Genomic DNA, 6965 nt, shown 5'->3' with positions numbered 1-6965 from the left:
GTCAAATACAAAGATTGTGCACCTCTCAGATCGATGGCAAGTATAAGTCAGTGTTGTTTGATATTGATTGGCCCAAATACGAAGTCAACATCCGTCCACGTTGGCTTATATTTTTCATATTGTCCAAGCACGTAGTCAGTGAAGAAGTGAGAGTCTGTCCAAAATCTCATGTGTGCTTCATGATCCAACTAGCCTGCCACTTTGTCATCCTCCATTTCAAGACCTTTCTAACAAGATCTTAGAAGCAATTCCCTTTGGCTATATCAAAGCACCCTGGGAAAGGCAAGATGTAAATACATGATTGAGTGAGGAGTAATTTCAATAAATATGTGAAATTTCCTTACCGTGAAGGTTAAAGCAACCACCGTGAATCGGTACTTGCACAAGTCAAGTTTTGAGTGCAACTTCTAATGCACGTGCATCAATAGGAGATCTATAGTCTTGTCCAACAAAGAAAAATATAATTATAAATATTGTAAATTCTAATGATCATGTAGAATTATCTTAGAGATCGTGCATAATTTCCTGAATTAATAGAAATACTCACATCTTCAAGCACCTATGTGTTCTGCTCGAGTGTTTTGAAGAAATTCTTGGTCCTAAAGGTATATACTACCATCCGCTCCTAATTTTGGTTTTAGGATGACTTCCATTTTTTGTATGCATTCCACATAACATCTGGGACTGGGAAGCATAGGTCGTAGGAACTAACGGTCCTTATAGGGAAGTCAGGTACAGGGACCATTGGGTTGGGATTGATAACACCAATGGTCGGCTTTAATCCTACTACAGGTGGTTGAGCTTCTTGAGATTGGGGCTGAGAAGATTTTGAAGGTGAATAAGGTGGTTGAAGATTACTTGTATGAGGGTGTTGAGGATCACTAGAAAGAGAATCTCCCTTTTTCCCCCTTTTCACATCCTCAGGTGTGAACTTGGTTGGTTTTTCTTTTTCCAATGCTTGCGATCGTTTTTATCCTACATTTAAATTATAGATCAGTGACAATACAATGTTAAGATAACTGATTCATACAATAGCCTTACCTTGACTTTAGTGGCATCCTTTTGAGTTAAAGTCCTCATAAATTGGGCTGAATCCGTATCGAAATGACCCCTAAGATGGAAAGCTTGTGGGGAGTTCATGTATTTCATCAGTGGTCTGATGAACTGGCTGTTCATTGACATGTTCATGTGCACTGGTCTGAGGGAGATCTTCTCCATGTTCTTTGTGGGTATTATTACCGTCATCATTATTATCATCACGAGAAATTCCCTCATTATTGTCCCACTCATCATGATGAGTTCTTATATTATTACTATCTTGAACAAATCAAACGAAAATCCAAACAATCATTTAATAATCTTTAAGACTATTATTAGAAAATCCAAGTGATCATTTAAGACTATCTAAACGACCGTCTATATTTTCTAAACGATCATTTAAGGATATGTAAACGGTCGCTTAGAAAATATAAGCAATCGTTTAGATTATCTAAATGATCATTTAAGAATATGTAAACGATCGTTTAGAAAATGTAAGCGATCGTTTAGATTATCTAAATGATCGTCTATATTTTCTAAATGATCATTTAAGAATATGTAATCGGTAGCTTAGAAAATGTAAGCGATCGTTTAGATTATCTAAACGATCGTTTAATAATCCTAAAAAATCATCTATATTTTCTAAATAATCATGTAAGAATATGTAAACAATCATTTAGAAAATATAAGCGATCATTTAGATTAACTAAACGACTATTTGATAATCCTAAACGATTGTCTATATTTTCTAAACGATCATTTAAGAATATGTAAACGATCGCTTAGAAAATATAAGCGATTGTTTATATTATCTTAACGATTGTTTGATAATATTAAACGATCGTCTATATTTTCTAAACGATCATTTAAGATTATCTAAATGATCGTTTAGAAAATATAAGTGATCGTTTAGACATATTTTTTTAAACGATCATTTAGATTATCTAAACAATCTTATAAGACTATGTAAACGATCGTTACCATTTGAGAATGTCTAAACGACTGTACAGAAATACATACCTCATTCAGACGATGGACTATCATCTTTATTTCGTTTAGTTGTTGGCCCATCAGATGATGTTGGACAATAAATACATCTCCCATCTGACGGACCATGGCAATCAAGTTCGCCAAATCTTTGCGAACTTCTTTAATTTCCTCCCTAAGGACCTTGTAGGATTTGGAATGACGATGTCTTGAGGACTTCTGCTGCCTCTTACCTTTCAAAGAGTTAACTAAACCGGCATACGTGGTTTCGGCTCTATATGCTGCACATTTACAGGTTGATCTGCATGGGGTTCATGCTCTTCGTGCCCCCCTAGTGGACTCGTGAGTATCGATGGAGTGTTCAACCCCTTCGATCCTTCTTTGTCTAACAACATTAACCATATTAAGTCCTTCCAGTCGGTCCTCCTTGTACCTTATCTTCTTTGTGTTAGGTATAAGTCTTGACACAATAAGAGTGTACATAAACAACTAAGCAAGTAAAAATATATGAAACTATAAATAAATGAGCAAGTCAGAAGTGATCGGTTACTTACTTTTTTTTTGTTGGAAAACATTATTTCTCAATGATTGGTAAGATAGAGCACGGGAATAAGTCCATCTAAGAATTCTAAAAATTGTAACCTTGCTGACTTTGGTGGCTATGAACTTACTTGATGTAGATAAAATTTTGTAAGCCCAAACCTATGATATGGGAATTTTGTTACACGTACATAACACACATGTTCAATGCATATTAAAGTGAATTAGAAACAAAAATACATACTTAGAATGCAAGTACGAATCTCTTTATACAGTAATATGAGGCACGAAGATCATTTTTTGCTTTCTTTGAATCATATGTCTCATTCTTCCCACACATGATAGTCTTCATGCTATTCAATGTATATTTATAAAAGAGAGAAAGCCAATTGTAATATACAAAGACTTCAAGATCATCGACAATCCCAAATATATTCACATAGAATTGGGTTTTCTTGTCTTTTCCAATCATCACCATTTCGATGAATAGTGCCAATGCAACCTTGACATCAACTTCATCATTATTAAAATTGAACTTCTCGAATGTGATCTATACATACTTACAAGAACTATCCTTTTCATTTGGGTCCTTCTGTCCAATAATGAGTTCTCGCAGCCTTTCACCGCTTGTTTCGCTTTATACTATTTTCCCTGTTTGCCACAACCCAGTTATCAGGTTAAAATTGTCTTGGGAGAATGTTACCTTCTTCCCTAGAATTTTGAATGATATAAAGTCTGGCTTCGCATCCGCTACCTCTCTTAACAGAAAGTGGTGCAAAAGTTATCTATTAAAAACAAGATCTATATCCAACAGGGGACCAAAGGCAGTTTTCCTACACAATCTCATCTATTCTTTTGTCAACTTATTCTTAATCACAGAGGCACTTTTATGGATTTGACAAGAGACTGTAACAGGAAAATATTTCTAAGTAGGGATGTCCATCTTATCAATCTGATATCGTTGTACACTGCAACAATTAGTAAATAATCGCATGACAAAAATTAAATGATTGCATAACAGATATCTCAACGATCGCATAACATATATCTCAACAATCGCATAACAATTAGCTAAACGATCGCATAATAGATAGCTAAATGATTATACAATATAAACCTAAACGATCACACAATAAATATCTAAACGATCTTGTAACAAGTAGCTAAATGATCACATAACAAATAGTTAAATGATCGCATAACATATAGCTAAACGGTCGCACGATATAAACTTAAACAATCACACAATAAATATCTAAACGATCGCGTAACAGTTAGCTAAATGATCACATAACAGATAGCTAAACGATCGCACGATATAAACCTAAACGATCAAACAATAAATATCTAAACGATCGTGTAACAGTTAGCTAAACGATCGCTCACACGATATAAACCTAAACGATCGCACGATATAAACCTAAACGATCACACAATATATATCTAAACGATCACTTAGTATTCTCTATTTGATCGCATAGTAATCTCTATCCGTCACTTAATATCTAAACACTTGCTTAGTATTCTCTATCCGATCGCTTAGTATTCTCTCAACGATCGATTACGAACAAATACATGATTAAACCGTAAAAGATAGTCAAACCTCGAATATCAACATGTATTCTTCAAGGAGAAGAGTCTCATACCTTTCAGATCCCGAAAAAGGTGGCAAGTGCGTAGAAACGACTAGCGAGAAACTTGCAAGGAGTGCTCGACTGAAGTTTGGAGAGAAAATGAGAACAAATTTGAGAGAAAATTCTTCGAAGAGAAATGATTTGAGAAGGAAATGAAGGAAATGAGGGACTTACCATTGTAAAATATTCGTAGAGGCGCGCGGATACCAAACAGTCTGAATGCTTTTTTAAAATTGGGGGTAATTTTGGAATTTCGCATGGACAAAAGTCAGTGGTAGAAAAGTTTTTAAGAAGAGGTCATTGGTAGAAAAGTTTTTGGTTTTTAGATCATTTTGTGAAATTTTCCTTGTAGAAGGGGAAGAAGAAAGAGAATGGGGAGCAATGGAGAGACGAAGAGGGTTGGGGAAGGAAAAGCGAAAGAGGGATAGAAAAAAAGGAACTTAAGGTTTGGAGTTGTTTTTATTTGGCATTTTCTAACTGATAATTGAGAAAGGAGGGAAACAAAATTTGAGAGGGGAATGAAAATGGCGAAAGGAGGGAAACCAAAAAATAGTCACTCTTCAATGACTATTAATTTTAGTCATGAATTGGTGACACAAAAAAATTGTTATCATAGTCCAAAAATCCAAAATTTTCCCTCTTTTCCCGTCAAAATCATGCCCTTTTCATTTTCGCACATTTAATGACTGTTATTTATAGTCATAAATTCGTGACACAAAAAAAAGTGTCATAAATTTTGGAAAATCAAAAGAAACTTCGTTTTTCTCGCCAAAAAACGTCTGTTTTAAGCTTTAGTGACTCTTTTTTCTCTACTATCCATTGCTACTATTTATGTGTCATAAAATGTCCATTTTGTTGCAGCAATATGATATTTAATAAGTTAGTTAATTAATTGGATTTGATTAATTAAACTAGTTATATTTAATTAATTTTAATTAATACATATATTATTAAGTTTGATTTAATTAGTATATCTATTTATTGTTTATTGATTAAAAGACTAACTCCTTTTTGCAAAGAATTTACTATGGTTAGTCGACGTAGGCGTGATAGAGGAGGTGTAGGGCATAGGGGTGATAGTGGGTCACCGGGTACGGCGCCCTTGAAGAGCAGAGTAGTTTATGGGTCGTTTGTAAAGCATGTTGATGATTGTAATCAGTTTGATGTTTTATGTGATAAGGGGGAGACTCGTTGGCATTGGCACTAGTGCAGGCAGATCCTGATCTGTTGCTTGTTATGGATGGGATGTTCAGAAGTTTGGACAAAGGCCCACTAGGAAGTGGTAGGTATGATCTCTTGCAAGATTCATGATTTGGTATTCCTGGAATGTTAGGGGGTTGAATGACCCTGTGAAGTGTAGGGTGGTGGCAGACTTTCTGACTTCCTCTTCTGTTACTTTATGTTGTTTGCTTGAGACGAGGGTTCGTCGTGAGAATTTTGGTATGATGATGGGTAGGTTTGGTGATGCCTGGAGTTATGTGTGTAGCTATAGTGTGCAGGGAGTTGGGAGGATTTGGGTGATGTGGCGGAAGAGTGTCTATGATTTTTTCATTGATGTTAGTGAGGATTAATTCATTTCTAGAACCTTAGTGGATATTGTATTCAGTGCTAAGGTACATATTGGTGCTATGTATGCCTCTAATCACGTGAGCGAGAGGAGAAACTTGTGGTCTCAGTTGATTGATGTGTGTGCCTCGTGGCAGCTTCCTGGAGTTGTTTTGAGGGATTTTAATGATATTCGTAGTAGTTCGGAGGATTTTGGTGGTTTCCCTAACTTGAGGGAGATGGAGGAGTTTGATGAGATGTTATTGGAGGCAGATCTGGTTGAGTTTGGTGTGATAAGTAACTGGTTTACCTGGACTAGTAAACTTCAGAAGAATGGTATCTTGCGCCACTTAGATCGATGCTTGTCCAATGAGGTGTGGAAGGTAGCTTATCCGTATTCGGAGGTTAAAGTTGGTCAGTGGGGGATTTCTGATCATAGCCCTCTTCTGATTTCTACAGGGGAGACGAGGAGTAGGTCGCCTCCTACATTTCGTTATTTTTCTTACTGGGTGGAGGCAAGGGGTTTTCTTGATACTATCAGGTCAATGTGGAGAAGGTCTGAGGATGTATCTCCTATGGTTAGTTTTGTGCGAAATTTAAAGGCAGTGAAGTGGGTTTTTCGTGCATCGTTTGATAGGCGTATCTCTGTGTTAGCTGATGAGGTGCGGGCAGCTAGGCAGGTTATGGAAGTTTCTCAGGCTGCGGTAGAAAGGAATCCTGATTCAGAGTCGGTGTGTGCGGAGGCGGCTTGGGCCACTAAGGTGTTTTGGTCAGTGGTGAGATTGGAGGAGGTGTCTCTCCGGCAGAAGGCCAGGGTCAGGTGGCTGGAGTTAAGTGACATGAACACAAACTTTTTTTCATCACTGTGTTCGTTCTCGTCGTAGCTGCAGTGGTTTATTTACAGTCTTGGATGATGGGGGGACTCGTCAGACGGTGCATGATAGGGTGGCAGGGGTGGTGGTAGAGTTCTTTCGGGGTTGCTTAGAGGCTCAGCATGTGGGGTATAGGGATCTTACTGCCCGAGTTGAGGATATTGTGCAATTCAGCTGGCCCGAGGAAGGGGTGGAGGAACTTGGTCGACCAGTGAGTCAGGAGAAGATTCAGAAGGCTTTATTCTCGATGAAGTTTGGGAAGGCTCCTGAGCCTGATGGGTTTTCGATGGATTTTTACAGATCTGCTTGGAGTGTGGTTGGGGATGATTTCTGTGACGTTGTGCTGAAT

The sequence above is a fragment of the Benincasa hispida genome, chromosome 11 (genome assembly GCF_009727055.1).
Source record: "Benincasa hispida cultivar B227 chromosome 11, ASM972705v1, whole genome shotgun sequence".
Taxonomy (NCBI): Eukaryota; Viridiplantae; Streptophyta; class Magnoliopsida; order Cucurbitales; family Cucurbitaceae; genus Benincasa; species Benincasa hispida.
The sequence above is the reverse complement of the archived record's forward strand: the minus strand, read 5'-3'. Positions refer to the sequence as shown.